This window comes from Amia ocellicauda, chromosome 12, assembly GCF_036373705.1.
Source record: "Amia ocellicauda isolate fAmiCal2 chromosome 12, fAmiCal2.hap1, whole genome shotgun sequence".
Lineage (NCBI taxonomy): Eukaryota > Metazoa > Chordata > Actinopteri > Amiiformes > Amiidae > Amia > Amia ocellicauda.
Genome location: NC_089861.1, coordinates 6,828,925 through 6,843,065, shown reverse-complemented (window position 1 = coordinate 6,843,065; position 14,141 = coordinate 6,828,925). Strand labels below are relative to the sequence as shown.

At 39.6% G+C, this 14,141-nt stretch overlaps 1 protein-coding gene across 4 annotated transcripts in view; it reads right to left on the bottom strand.

Annotated features, from left to right (window-relative positions):
- The window catches only part of stox2a (storkhead box 2a), a 111,159-nt gene that overhangs the window by 27,948 nt on the left and 69,070 nt on the right, over positions 1–14,141 (bottom strand). The window contains exon 1 of one of the 4 annotated variants that reach the window (XM_066718174.1): positions 2,069–2,247. The exons of the other annotated variants lie outside the window; for them this stretch is intronic. The gene's annotated coding sequence lies outside the window, so the exon portion shown is untranslated. Of the gene's footprint in view, positions 1–2,068; positions 2,248–14,141 lie in introns of those variants that run through there. 4 annotated transcript variants of the gene reach the window in all.

The window sequence follows — 14,141 nt, the reverse complement described above, 5'->3', positions numbered from 1 at the left end:
AACAAATAAGAGAGCCCTTGTGCTGTAGCGTGGTATAGAGACCAGAATAATACAGAACATGTCAAAAAGATCTGCTCTCAAAACTTGAATCAACACTTTTAGGATTTCATGTTCTCTAATTCTATAAAAAAAAACACATTATCTTTACCACAGTGAGTAGAAGGTATACAGAAGCCGTCCGGAGAAGGAATTTTCCTGTGAAGCACCACAACATGTTTTCAGGGCCAAACCAGTTCTACTAGACGTGTAATTTTGGAATGTGTGTGAAGATATCAAACAATGCTGGTGCTCTGATACTATTGATAGTCTGGGGCGGGGTCCCCCTGCTAAATAAAGCCCCTGGTGATTGAGTGGATAACGCCTGGGTGATGTTCTGTCTCTGAGGATGGACAATAGGTATAGAATGAGTGTTATCTTAAGCCAGTAAGCAAAGGGACGGTTACGGAGGCTAAGGCACCCTGCAAACTGATAGTCTGTGGGGAGAGCAGGGTCTCATTTGGGATACGTGTCTGGTATTTGTCCAGACATGTGCCAAGGATCCACTCTCTCCCTTCTCTCCTTTTACGCTCTGGACTGTGTTTGTTTTCCATTTTGACCCACCTGGCATCAATTTACTCCCCACTTGTTAAGGCTTAAAAACAGTGTCTCCTTCAACGTATATACAATAATGTTACCACAATGAAATCAATCCCACCACCACGACATGACTTTATACCGCTATTGTCAAATCATTCTGTAACATGAGAGAAGGAAGGGGGAAATTGCTTTTCTTAAACGATAAAAGTCCAAATCCAAGACAGATTTTAAATATAGCTTAGCATAAAGATACCACACACATCTGTGTTTTTACTTGAATACACTGCTTGAATACAAAAAAAGAAATAAAACATTACAGTGCTGGGCCACGAATCCAATGTGGAGCAACTCTTATTAACCGAGGAATGTAGCACACTTTGGATGGGACTTAATGCCCAATTATACAACTGTACAATGATCTCATTCACAGGCCCAAATCATGAATGCGCACCATTTCAGATCACTACAGTATTTCTCTGGAATGCCGACACCCAGCATAATTGCCAAGGTGTCGTTGAGCCCCTTTGTTAAAATGTAAAAATACATCCCTGTCAGAACACAGAGACGAACATACAGACAAGACATAGGCAGATATATGTAAATAAATATAGCTACAAATCACTGCCTGATATGATCTAAACACAGACACGCATTCCCACGAGAGGTTACTATTAAGATTCATTCTGGGGTCTCCGGAGTCGTACGTACAGCTGGGAAGGAAGGGGGACATAACCTAACAGCATACCCTGCAGTAAGGTGGCTATGATGTTGTAGTTTGTTCACTGATCTAGCAGACATTTTCACTGAGCTCTCAGTCTGAAGTTGTCACACCTTCTCCTCCTACAACGGTACTACTGACTGCAACTGGAGTAGTAAACAGTCACAAAACAGCTGGAGGCTTCCAAAAAAAAAATGCGGAGCTGCCCCCCACCCAGCCAACTGCTCAACATTAACATTCACACACACACACAGACAAAAAGGTGACGAATATCGATACCTACACTTCCTTGCACAGTTCATTCTATCCCTGAGAGAGAGAAAGGGGGGAGACATAGAGAGAGAGAGAGAGGGAGGAGGGGGACGACAATTGTTGAAATGTAGAACATACCATTATCAAGAAAAAGGGCTAAATAAGATGTAACCCGCAATAGATTTTGGACGGGTGGGGGTTGAATGGGAAAGTGAAGGACAACAGCGGTTGAAAACAGAAGCTGCGTATCCGTGAAAAATTCAGAACCTTGTATTGTATATAAACATTTGGCCTAAAGCAGTGGGTAACTCTGTCGGCACCGTCCGTGATGCTGGACTGGTAAACATTTAAACAGCCTGTTCCTTTGTCCACGCACCTTCAATGCAACCCCACCCCCTAGACTGCTTAAATGATTCTGCTAGCATTATGTTACAGTGGCTAATTAATGGAAGGGAGGGAAAAAAAAGGGAAGGGGGGGTGGAGAAAGGAAAAAGGGAAAACATGAAATAAGATATTCAGTACCTTGGCCTTTTCTCAGACTCCTCTGCCTAATCCCAGCAGATTCAAAAGCAGTTCTTTAGCTGCAGCCTTCAGACAAATGAGCATTCACTCTGGGGTCTTACCCAGCATGCTCTAGTCCACACAAAGACAAGAGAGGTGTGACCAATCACATTGTGGCTTGGTATGCACTGTTTTTTTGAAAGCTCCCTCCTAGTAATGCCCACTGACACACTAGCTAGTGGGCGGCCTCCTGAACTTGTTGTTATGGCAACGCATCCCAGTTGCTTTTTCTGCCTACTGCTCGTTACACTACCTCTCCCCTCTCCTCTCCTCCCCCCCCACCACTCGGCCGGGCTAATTAAAAATTAAGGACGGCGGCTTTTCGCGTTCTTAGACTCAGCAAAAGCAGCTCCTGTCATGTGGCCAAGCGCAATGTCGTAAGAGTGTGTGGCAGAAAGAGCTCTCTGAGCATTTGTGTTTGTGTGTGTGTGTGGGGGGGGGCTGGGTAGCCGGAGCTCTTTTGTTATTGAATCAGGAAAAGGGTACAGGGAGAGGTCTGCCGTGCTAATTGGAGGCGAGGGACTAGAAAGTGAGGTGGTATTAATCGTGGCGTTAGCGATTCAAGGCGATGCGCGCAGCCTTGCTGATGATATTTGTCAATGGAACGATGTCTTTTGTTCAGTCCCATTTTGTTGGGGGGCGGGATCTTACCGGGATGACATCATGCTCAGCGGCCGAGTGAGTTCTCTGCTATCTGGCAGTCGGGCTGTTAAGAAGTTGTGACAAAGTGGCTAATGTGGCAAGGGTATGCGAGACGGAGAGGCTGGGGGGGTGGGGGGTGGCAGGGGAGGGTGCAGACAGTCTTGCTGCAAAAGCCTGGATGTTGACTTAAACACACAGGGTTCATTCTGGGTAAAATACTTTTGCTAAAGAGTTAAAGAGTGGATGGATTGGGTGGACATTTTCTCTATAAACAATGCGGCCTTGATGTAGGATGGTCAACTCTTTAAAGAATTATCCATTATTGTACTTCCCAGCTTTTCTAACAACAAATTTGACTGTATTAAATCAACAGATATGTTTTGTTAGGGATAATTTTAGTTGTATTGGATAAACAGTCACCTTTTTTGAAGTGTGGGGGGGGGTCCATTCAAATTAAATGGTACATGTTATTCATAATCCATTTTAAAATAGCATTTATATTTTAAATCTGTATGTTTTATTTGTTACATAATAATTAAGCGTGAAGCTACAAAATAAACATCGAAAGAGGGTTGGAAATAATATACATAATCACAAAATCACACTTATAATATTTTTAGCGAGGCCTCGTGCTTTCCTCTCATTGCCTCATTGCAATCAACTTGAAAAGGCCTTTGGGTTTTCCCTTCGAGATCACCATTTTGATCCACATCAGTCATTACAAAGGGACCAGCAACTGATAAAGAGTCCTGACTGAAACAATGGGGGAGGCTAAACTAACAGACCTCTACTATTGTTGACGGTTTACTCTTACTTTGATTGCAAGACCTTGTGATGTGAAGTGATTCTATCAGTTGGTCGGTAGTAGGTCTGCAGAAATCTCATTCTTTTTTATTTTCGTGGAACAACAACGTATTTTAAATGGTGAGCATAATGTAAATACGTTTATTTGGCTTTACTCATACGTTTTCTAAAAGAAACAAGCTTTTTTTCTTGATCAACAACAGGACTTGAAACTTGACTTGATTTAAAAAAGGAAAGGCTTTACAAAATGAAAAAGTAGGACAGGGCAGGCTATCCTTGGTTATTGCAAAATTAAGGTTAGGAGAGTCAAATTGTAGCTCTTTTCATGTTGCCTTGAGTTTATGAAAATAGTGTGTCAGGTTTGGGTTTTATACTGTGTAAGTTTATAGTAGAGATGAAAATGTTTTACTGTGCCAGATACGGGGAATATAGTAAAAGCCCTACATTTCTGAAAGTTTATTGTAGCATAAAGTAGAATGTATAAAGCAATTGTAAAGCATGGAGAGGTATAATAAACCATGACAGAAACCATGGCAAATAGTCACCGATTGAAATGGGAAAATGGACTTTCAATCGGTGAACTCCTCTGCAAACTCAAATCAAAACGTCCCAGTGACGATTCCTAACCCAGGTTGGGAATACACTAACTGGGAACACATGCTTTAAGGCCTGATTCACAGTCACAGAAGGAAGCACACAATGCCTATGCAACAGATTGAGAAACACGGAAGGAGCAATAACATTAATTCTACCACACAGATACTCTCATTTCGAGATGATAGAGAGGATGATGCTGCTTTGGCCAACCTCTCTGAAATACATTTTCCAGGGTTTTGTGGGTGTTTTTACTATAAAAGTGTAGTGTAGGAGGATCATTGCAGAATCTATGGTTTTAAAATAAAGGTATTTGCAAACCAAACATGGTTAATGCTTACTACAGTATTAACTGCAATCATAGTAGGGTAAACTAAAGACCAAAATATGTTTTTACCCCCAGTTTTAGACAGTGGTCTATTTTCAGTTCATAACAGTTAACTTTTCAAATAGGTAAAAAACAAACACTAAAATTATAACATTAGATACCCTTATACCCTATACAGTGTATGGACTACAGAAACATATAATAATATGCTTGCACAAACTATAGTTTTAATACAGTGTTTGTATACAGGAATGAGGGAAATTATTTATAGGCCGCTAACTCAAATATTCCAAATGACACTTAGAACAGGGATGTGCCCACTGACTGGAAGACGGCAAATGTCATACCAATCCACAAGAAAGGGACAAAACTGAGCCAGGAAATTACAGACCAATCAGTCTCACCTGGGTCACCTGTAAAATGATGGAAAAAAAGATTAGACAGAAAATAGAGGAGCATCTTAATGAAAACCATATTCTTGGAGATAGTCAACATGGGTTTAGACGATGCAGATCATGTCTTACAAATTTTTTGAACATGCAACTGCAGCTGTAGATCATCTGAAAGCATATGATATGATCTACTTAGATTTTCAAAAAGCTTTTGTTAAGGTTCCACACCAAAGACGGATCCTCAAATTGGAAGCTGTAGGCTGAGAGACTGAGAGACTGAGGGAACTGAACCTTTTCACCCTGGAACAGAGGAGACTACGTGGGGACTTGAGTCAAGTCTTCAAAATCATGAGGCATCGACCACATCAAACCAGAGGAGCTTTTCCAGATCAGCAGGGACACACGCACCCGGGACACAAATGGAAATTGGGCTTCAAGGCATTCAAGACGGAAAACAGGAGACACTTCTTCACACAGAGAGTTGTGGGTCGAATGGCCTTCTTTCGTTTGTAAACTTTCTTATGTTCTTATATATATATATATATATATATATATATATACATACATATATTCAAACATCTCTGTGCTACATCGGAAGCCCCAATGTTAATAAAAGTTTCACAGAAGAATCTTTCTACACCATTTCTGTAGCCAACTCCTCCAAATGGCTTTCCTCATCCTGGAAATAGAAAAGCTGATTTGCTTGTGAAATGCTCTATATGATGTGAGGGGAAGTGCTGAGAATTACCCATCATACATTTCAATAAGCTTGACCAACATCAACCCACACTAGCAGGACCTGTGACCTGTGACCTCAGCCATGACTTTCATTGGATTTCTGGACACAACACTGTCTCACGCTGAAAGATTTAACACCCATTTCATCATCCAGCATTGAGACCAAAGGCACTCCTCTTGGGATAGCATAGGAAGATGTGGTATAAAAAAAATGTCATGGGAAAATAATCCTGCAGTCATACCATGCACTGGAAAAATCCCATTTAGAAAACTGTGTTCAACTGTCGTCACCAGTGTTACAGAAAGGCCATTACTGCCCTGGAAAGAGTTCACTGAAGAGGGACTACAGAGTAATTATATAATCTACTTATATACATCTATTCACTATGTCAATGCTTTTTTCCTTCATGTGGTATATCTTGTCAAATATAACTGGGGCAGATTAAAGATTTATCCATTAAAAAAGAACTTCAATATACATTTGCAATATGTTTGATTCTCCCACAGTGATGATAGCTTAACATTTTGCATGTGGTCTCCGCGGAACAATTATTCAATATTTGTTATTCATTATTTCAATAGTTCAGGTAAAACAAATTGAATTTACATATTTGGAGACGGCTACAATATTCTCTCTCTCTCTCTCTCTCTCTCTCTCTCTCTCTCACTTTCTCTCTCTGTTTGAGAGGAAAGAGATTAAATATATTAAAAGTAATTTTCCTAAAGAAAATAGAAGAAGCATTCTTGTACAATATCTGTTATCAAGGGTGTGATGGAGTTAAGGAGAGCAATTTCACTTATTGAAATTACTTTTAATTACTGGGTTATGCGGTCTTACTTTTACTAATGCTTTCAGTAAACATCCCCACCTTGAAGGCTACATACAAGCTACAGGCTACATCTCTTAGACTGGAGGTCTCCTATTTTCCATTCAAATTGTGTCGTATTCGAACAACAGCTCGTAGCTCTCAGGAGTGGCACAAAACTGGCTGACAACTGGTGGGGTGAGAAAGAGTCTCAGGATCTTTGCCAGGAATAACTCGGTTAACCAAAAATACTACTACCCTGGCATCCTCAGGACAGCTCACCAATAAAATAAAATAAAATAAAATAAAATAGAAAGGAACCCAACTGATTCCAAAGTGACTCAACTAGTAGAATCTCTGCTCAGAGTGCTTGGTTGGGTTCTATATATCCCAGAATGCACCAGTTAGCAATCTGACCTATAGCTTTGCCTGCTGTGACCAGGACTCCCCACAGGACAGGGTGCAATAAAGCACTGCCATGGTTGGGTAGGTTTGAGGCAGCCAGGCCTTCCTGACTGCTGTAGATTAGTGCGCACCCTGTGAGCTGTGTTAACAGTGGGAGCTGCCTTAGTCCTTCCTATGATGCTGAAGCTTTTGTATGCGCTGTGCTTGCAGTGTGAGAAGAGGAGGATGGTTTGGTACTGCACAATTTGGGGGCTGTGTGCGTTTCAGATACCCTCAACCCCTCCTGTACTGTAAACATTGAAACGTCATTAGAAGAGTCGTAGCGGCAAGCCAAGTTCACTATTGGCTAATTGCACATTGAAAACGTATGGGGAAAACTCACTGAATATGCAATTTTACTTAAACAACTGTAAAGGAAAAACAATAGCTGACTGTTAAGTTCATAATATATTATGTTGCTTTCATTTATTTTTTCTTAGCTTAAATGGCTGCCAAACCACAAATCCAATTACTGTCTACAGGACTGTCAACACAAAGTGCTTCCTACAGGTACCACATTATTATTGCACCCCATAAGACCGGACATCAATAATGTATTTTTCAATGCGTATGCCATTTTTACCTTAATGCATTGTTTATTAATGCAAACACAATTCTACAATATTCAATACTAATTATCCTATTTGAGTATTGCTTCCCAACATGTTGCTTGGAATCCTCCATTTGGATTCACATAGAGATAGTAATTAAATGCACGTTTCTGGTGTATCCGATAAAGCTTTTACTGAACCTCTATCTGGATGTATTATTTCTTTTAACTCCCATTTCCCATCCAAATAACACCGGATTATCTGTTCTCTGTAATTTTTCTAAATCACCGCTGTAGGAAGACTCATATAAATCTGTACTGCTTAAATGATAAATACTTAAATATTAACAAGTCAAATATATAGAACTGAGTCAAGTGTGTGATTTATGTTTTGGAGTTGGTCAGAATTAAGTGATTGCTTTAAGCACCATACCTGCAACAACCTCACAATTACACATAAATGTTTTAACTTCCTGTATCTGTTCAGGTCTTGAGGCTACTGTATCTTGTAAGAAGGAGAAGGGTCTCTTGCTGTCAAAACATCAGGAACAACAGAGCGTGCTACAAAATCATATATTTCCTTTGTTTTGGCAGATTTTAAAGTTATACTGCTCTTCTGGATATAAAACTCCTGTTTCAGCACAAATTATAATGTCAGAGGAAAAAGAGGGAGGCTGGCTTTAATAGCTCAGGAGGAATGCATTGTTTATCCACAGTGGAATGAAACTGCGATTAAACACGTTAACCAAACTATTGGACTTGGAAGGTCCAAACAACACAAAAACTAGGCCATCATTAATGGAATGCTCTCCATTTCAAAGAAGGAACAGTTACTGTTCGTGTTAGAATAGGAGCTGGCTCTTGGACGGCACAGTACAAATTCTCACTTGCACTGTAGGTTGGATACTATAATCCAGGCAGCAGTGCATTGAATCTGATGTCATAGCCAGCAGTGACTGGGATTCCCCAAGGGGGTGTCGTGCGATAGGCTCGGGACTGCAGGGGTTGGCTTGACGTCAGCCTGGGTTTCCTCCGCTTGCGGCACCTGGGGCTTACTGGGCCTGTGAGCCTGCAGTGTTACCCGTGAGAGCTGCATTAGTCCTCCCTGCAATGTTATAGCTCTACTGTTTGTGCTGGGATTCTCAGTAATATATATTTTTTTGACCCGAGAAGTAGATCATGGATTTAGACACTACTTGTAATGCCTCAGGCCTCCCCTTCTGGGATATAATTAGCAAACTTACCTACCTCCAACCTTGCTATTCCCCACTGTCGCTCTTATTCGATCTGGATTTATTATTGCACTTTTAATTATTGCCTTAACTGTAACTGCTTCCCTACATCTGGTAACTGTTACTTATGTAACTCTTCCTACAGTTCTACTTTCATTTGAACTGCCACTAAGTAGACATTTGCACAGTTTTTTCCTACCAGACTTTAGCTTAACACGAGCAGAGTTCAGGCCATGAGAGAAACTTGTCTTTGGTGGCAATTCAGCAGAATCAATGACACCCGATTCATTAATCACTAAAAGGAAAGCTTGAGAACACAATATAGCCACACTTTATATTAATCGGGAATGAGTGTTTTTTATTTTTGTTAATAATTAATTCTTCAAGTTGACCTTTACAAAGGAGATGGGAATTTAAAGATGGGTGAAAGAGGACAAATAAGAGAGAAATTCAAGACTGAGGCAGGACATTTTACTCTCCCCTTCCCCTCAGAGATAAGCACACCAAGGTGGTAATGTATGAGGTTCATGAATGAGGCAGTCCATCAACACTGATCTTCTAATCTGGAGGTACGGATGGTTATTCTCTAATTTAGACTAGCGTTCTGCTAAAGGGTAGGCAGGTAAATTGGCACTAGACTTGACTCAGTACCTTAAAATTGATTGTCACAGACAGAAACACAAGAACTGTATTATTTGCACAAACATATCCACAGATTTTTTGCATGCTGCTGAGTAGTGAGTTTTGGTTGCAAATGGTACACTGTAAATAACGACCAAGTGAAGCTGTACTCAAATAACATTGCTAAATAATGAAAATAAAGGAGAAGGAGAAGAATTTCCTATTCATTCCTGTTTTGGTGCAAACCCAAAGCCTAAAATTTAGACCTTTGTGACGAACAAATGCTGAATAAACCTCAATTTACCACAACTTGGCATAATTTTCTGTCAGTTCGACCAGTTATTTACTTTTATTTGCCATGGCTTTCCATAGTTTGTATCATGGTTTATAATACCTATCCATGATTTACCCAGATTCAACTTTGCTCATGTATACTTTTTTACATAGCATAATAAAGATCAATATCACATTCCCACATTAAATCAGATTGAAATAATGCACTGCAAAATATATTGTTGCTTTACTAATATACATGGCAAAAAAAACTCATAACATGCATGTGCACACATACTGACATACTCTCAATTAGTCTTTGACTTACAGCATTCAAATATGCATTATAATTTACAATTGTTCAGGCACTGTTGTTCCCTTTTGTAACACGTGATGTACCACATTCACACAAAGCATTCTGCAGGCCTCATTATATTTCTTAGTAGACACCCTTTATCCAGGGCAACTTACAACTGCAACAATATATTATTTTTTTTAAAAATACAATTACCCATTTATACATATATCTGGGTAGGGTCTTGTTAATTCCCCTTCGCCAGTACTTGACAACCATTGACCTTGCTGCACTTGTGTTCTACCCACTTTGACCATCTTCATTTAACTTCATGTTTTTAGCTTACAGTTCACAGAACTGTCTTGGCTTGCAAATAAATTGATATTCTGTCACTATTTATATGACAGTGAATTGGATAATAAGTGGTTATTATCAGTCATTATAGTATACCCATTACATAATAGAGGCAAACCATGCAATTATGTGCATCCATTTGCCCTTGCAGGATATATGTTTCTGCAATGTTATTTTTGTTAAATATATATATATATATGTGTGTGTGTGTGTGTGTGTGTGTGTTAAAATTACATATCATTTTTGCCGTTATATTACTCAACTGGATAGAAGAATCAGCACTTTTATTACACTTTGCATATTTCTGATTGTGCTAATTAAGGTAGGAAGGAAAACACCTTTGCCCAAACATATTCTCTAATCACTAGCAGATTGGTCTGCTAAAATGTGAAGATGGTCATGCTAAAAGTTATAAATACAAATACATAAGAGTTAATATATATCTTGGAAAGATTACAGAGGATACAAGCTTCCTGTATGCCTGGGCTTTATCAACTATGAGAAACATTTTGATTCAATGTGTAAGTGTTTAGTCATCAATGCTGCACAAAATCAAAACAGATAAAGACTCCACCAACACAGAGATTTAAAAAAAATGCATCAAGGAAACAGTCTCTCAGGATCTTGGACTAAATAAATTGAGCTTATTTGGCAGTGACATTGTCACCTTTGCTAAAAAACAAAACAAAAACAAAAAAACAAATACACTGCTTTTACCTTTTCATAACCAAGCACCTACACTATCATATGCCCCCTTCTCATTTGACATTTGACAATTGACATTTCTTCTTAAAGAAATCACACTTATCTCATTAAACTGCAGACCAAAGAAAAATATAACACACAAGACAAGGGAGTATCTGGCACCAGACCTTTCTAGACTTTTCTATGATATCATGGGGGGGTGGCGATGTCCCACAAACAGCTGCTTTATGGGATTAAACTAAAAACCATCAAAACAAACAAAGGGAGTGTCTCCTTTCAAATTAATGAAAACAGCTGGACTTAAACACAGTGTCATGATGGTTTTGCTGTTCAGGAGATAAGAGCAGGGTAACAGCTTCAGAAGGATGTAAGCAGTTAAAGATGAATTAAGATTGAAAAAAAACTACGCCTACAGAAAAACATATTTATATTTAGCTGATGAATGCCAAAGTGTGAATGATGTCATGCTTCTAACTCCTCATTAAATGCTGGCTGAAAAGCAGTGTTTCTTGTGATGTAACACTAGATGGTTGTAAGGGATGAATCTCCTTAATTTGACAGCTGTGGAAAAAGATGAACTTGAACAATAACAATTTAAAAATCTTCATTTTATAGCCTTTACTATTTAAAGCTTAGGTTTAGGCTTAGGTTATGGTTATACTTGTCATACAATAACAAAATAAAATGTAGATGGAGGGGTAGAAGGAGGAGGAGAAACCCACAAAGCACTTTTCTACATTTATAACTTAAATTCCACTTAAGGATAGAATTCTAAATCGGCATCAATGGCTGATTTATTCACAAAAGGACTCTGTACAAGGAACCTGGGAAATTTGTTCAGTGGGTCAGTGAAAGTAAAGCTTGAACCAAGAACCTTTTGTTTTCAAGCCTTCTTCCTTAATTACTTAGCCACCCAGGCAAATATTACAGCAAATGAATCATTACTATGGACAAACATTATTATTTATTGAGTACTTCAACTAACAGGCGTTTGTGTTCGCATATATACTATCCTACAATCCCTCTGGGACCTCCTACAGCAGACGAAGAACTGCCAACAGTGGCCTGGTCTCAGAAAGTTCAGAAACGGGGGATGGGCTAACCCGGCTAGGGCCGGGCACTCTGGTGTTTGGACACAAGGCATGAGACAGGAAAGACAACAAGGGTTTGCAGTCTATGCCTATAGCAGCACATTATTCATTTGTAAAATGGAAAATCAAGATACTTGGTTTGGTTTGTGTTTTGTGGTTCGGTCTGTAAAATATGAACTGTGATGACTCCTCTTTTCTTTTTTTTAATTCCTTCCGTCTACACAACCTCCTGCTAACAAAACCGACCTTAAGAATAACTTACCCCAACATTTTCAAGAGGGCAAAACACACAACTGAACCACTTTGAAAACATTTAGGTTTTTGCAGTCGTGTCAATTTATTGCCTATCAATGCATTCGTCAATTTGATTTTGTGACAGAAGATTGTGAAAAAGTGTCTCTCTCTTCCCCAAACTCAGCGATTCCAGATCTGCCGGATTCTATGTCCTCTCTTCATTATACTTCTAATTCTTTAGGTTATATCATCCTCTCTCCTTGCTCCTCTGCCAAGAACTATAGCATTATCCACAAAAATCCTCTCTTCTACTCTTGGCACATCCCTTCCAAAGTGCACCTCGTGTCCTACATGCAGAGTCCTTTTCCGCATCAGCAACCTCCCCTCTGTGTCATTTTGCCCATGCATGCCCAACTATATCAGACTCTTCAATGGCTACCTATAATTTATGACACCCAACTTTCCTTGACGATCTCTCACCGCATGACTCCATCCTTCCCTATCTTCGTCCTGTCTCTGTCTATATACCTCTTGTGTCGTTCACTCTTTTTTTGCCCCTCATGCTTCACTTTCCCTTACCCTCTTTTTCTCTTCCCTTCCCCACTCTGGAAGGGAACGAACTACACAAGAACCTCAAAATCCCACCTATTCAGTCTGCACCTGTAGTATGAATCAGCTTAATAACCACCCAAGCCTACTAAAGCAGAGCAGATTGCAGCTCCTTCTGTTTAAGTCTAGCACATTTGCACACTTCAAGCCTGTTGTATTGTGATCTCTCACTTGATTCCCTGCAATTGTAGTTTCTTACAGTGCAGTTTTGTTTCACTGTGTTATTTTGTGCATTGCATTGTAGGCCACGTGTTTTGCTGCACCACCCTCTGCAATCTGTGAACTGTGTAACGTTTCATATTTCCCTTCAAGTTTATAACTCAGTTGTGCAGTTGAAGAAAGAAATGAGTCTATATATAATATAAATTGAACAACTATGATTATATCCTTGGCTCTTAACCATGCTGGTCCTGATTTGCAGTGTTCCTCAATACATCAAATTCCATGTGCCTTGAATGATGTTTTAAAAGGCCCGAGCACAGAGTTATTGCTTAAAATGGCGTTTTTTTCCCATTAAGCATCCTTGCAAACGGAATGTATTTAATGGCAACTTTTGATCTTCGAAACAGGTTCAAAAGGCCAAAGTAGCATCTGGTACCGTTTCTGTTGCCCGACTGGCTGGATACAAGTTATTTTTACGTCGCTAAAAACCTGATGGAGATAAAACGTCTGTGAGTTTAGTGGGAGAAACATCAAAACATCCTCCTTGATAAGTCAGATAAAGGCCACGTGCCAATACAGGCTTCTAGGATTGCTTTTTGTCAAGAATTTAGGTCTCCTTAGCGAAAGCACATACATCTGTGCCAAGAATGTATTACATGAGCCTCCCTGCTAGTTAGTGTGGGGTTTTTCAGGCTGCAATAAATACTGAAGTGACAAGGTCAGCCTCACTTACAAATTAGGCTATGATTTCAAAGCAATAAAACACAACAAAGCCCAACAACGTGATCTTAATTTTTACAACCGAGCTAGCAGGATTAAATGCAGAACAAGCTCCGCATCAACTACCAACCTCCAACCACCTCATCACCCCACTCTCTCCAATGCCACAAATGGATGTTTGTACTGTGGCGCATGAAATGTATTGAACTCTAGGGTATATTTCTTTTTCGGTTGCTCATTAATCAAACTAAATCCTGACACTGCACCTCTCTCTCTCTCACTCTCACACACATACACACAAGGCTATCCCACCCCTCCTTCATCCTTCATACTGATTATAACATTGATCATTCGCACATTTAGTTCAACTCTAAAGAAAAAAAAACACAACATTCTGGACTGATTGGCTTAACCGAATCCAGCAGAATTGTAGCCGAGTG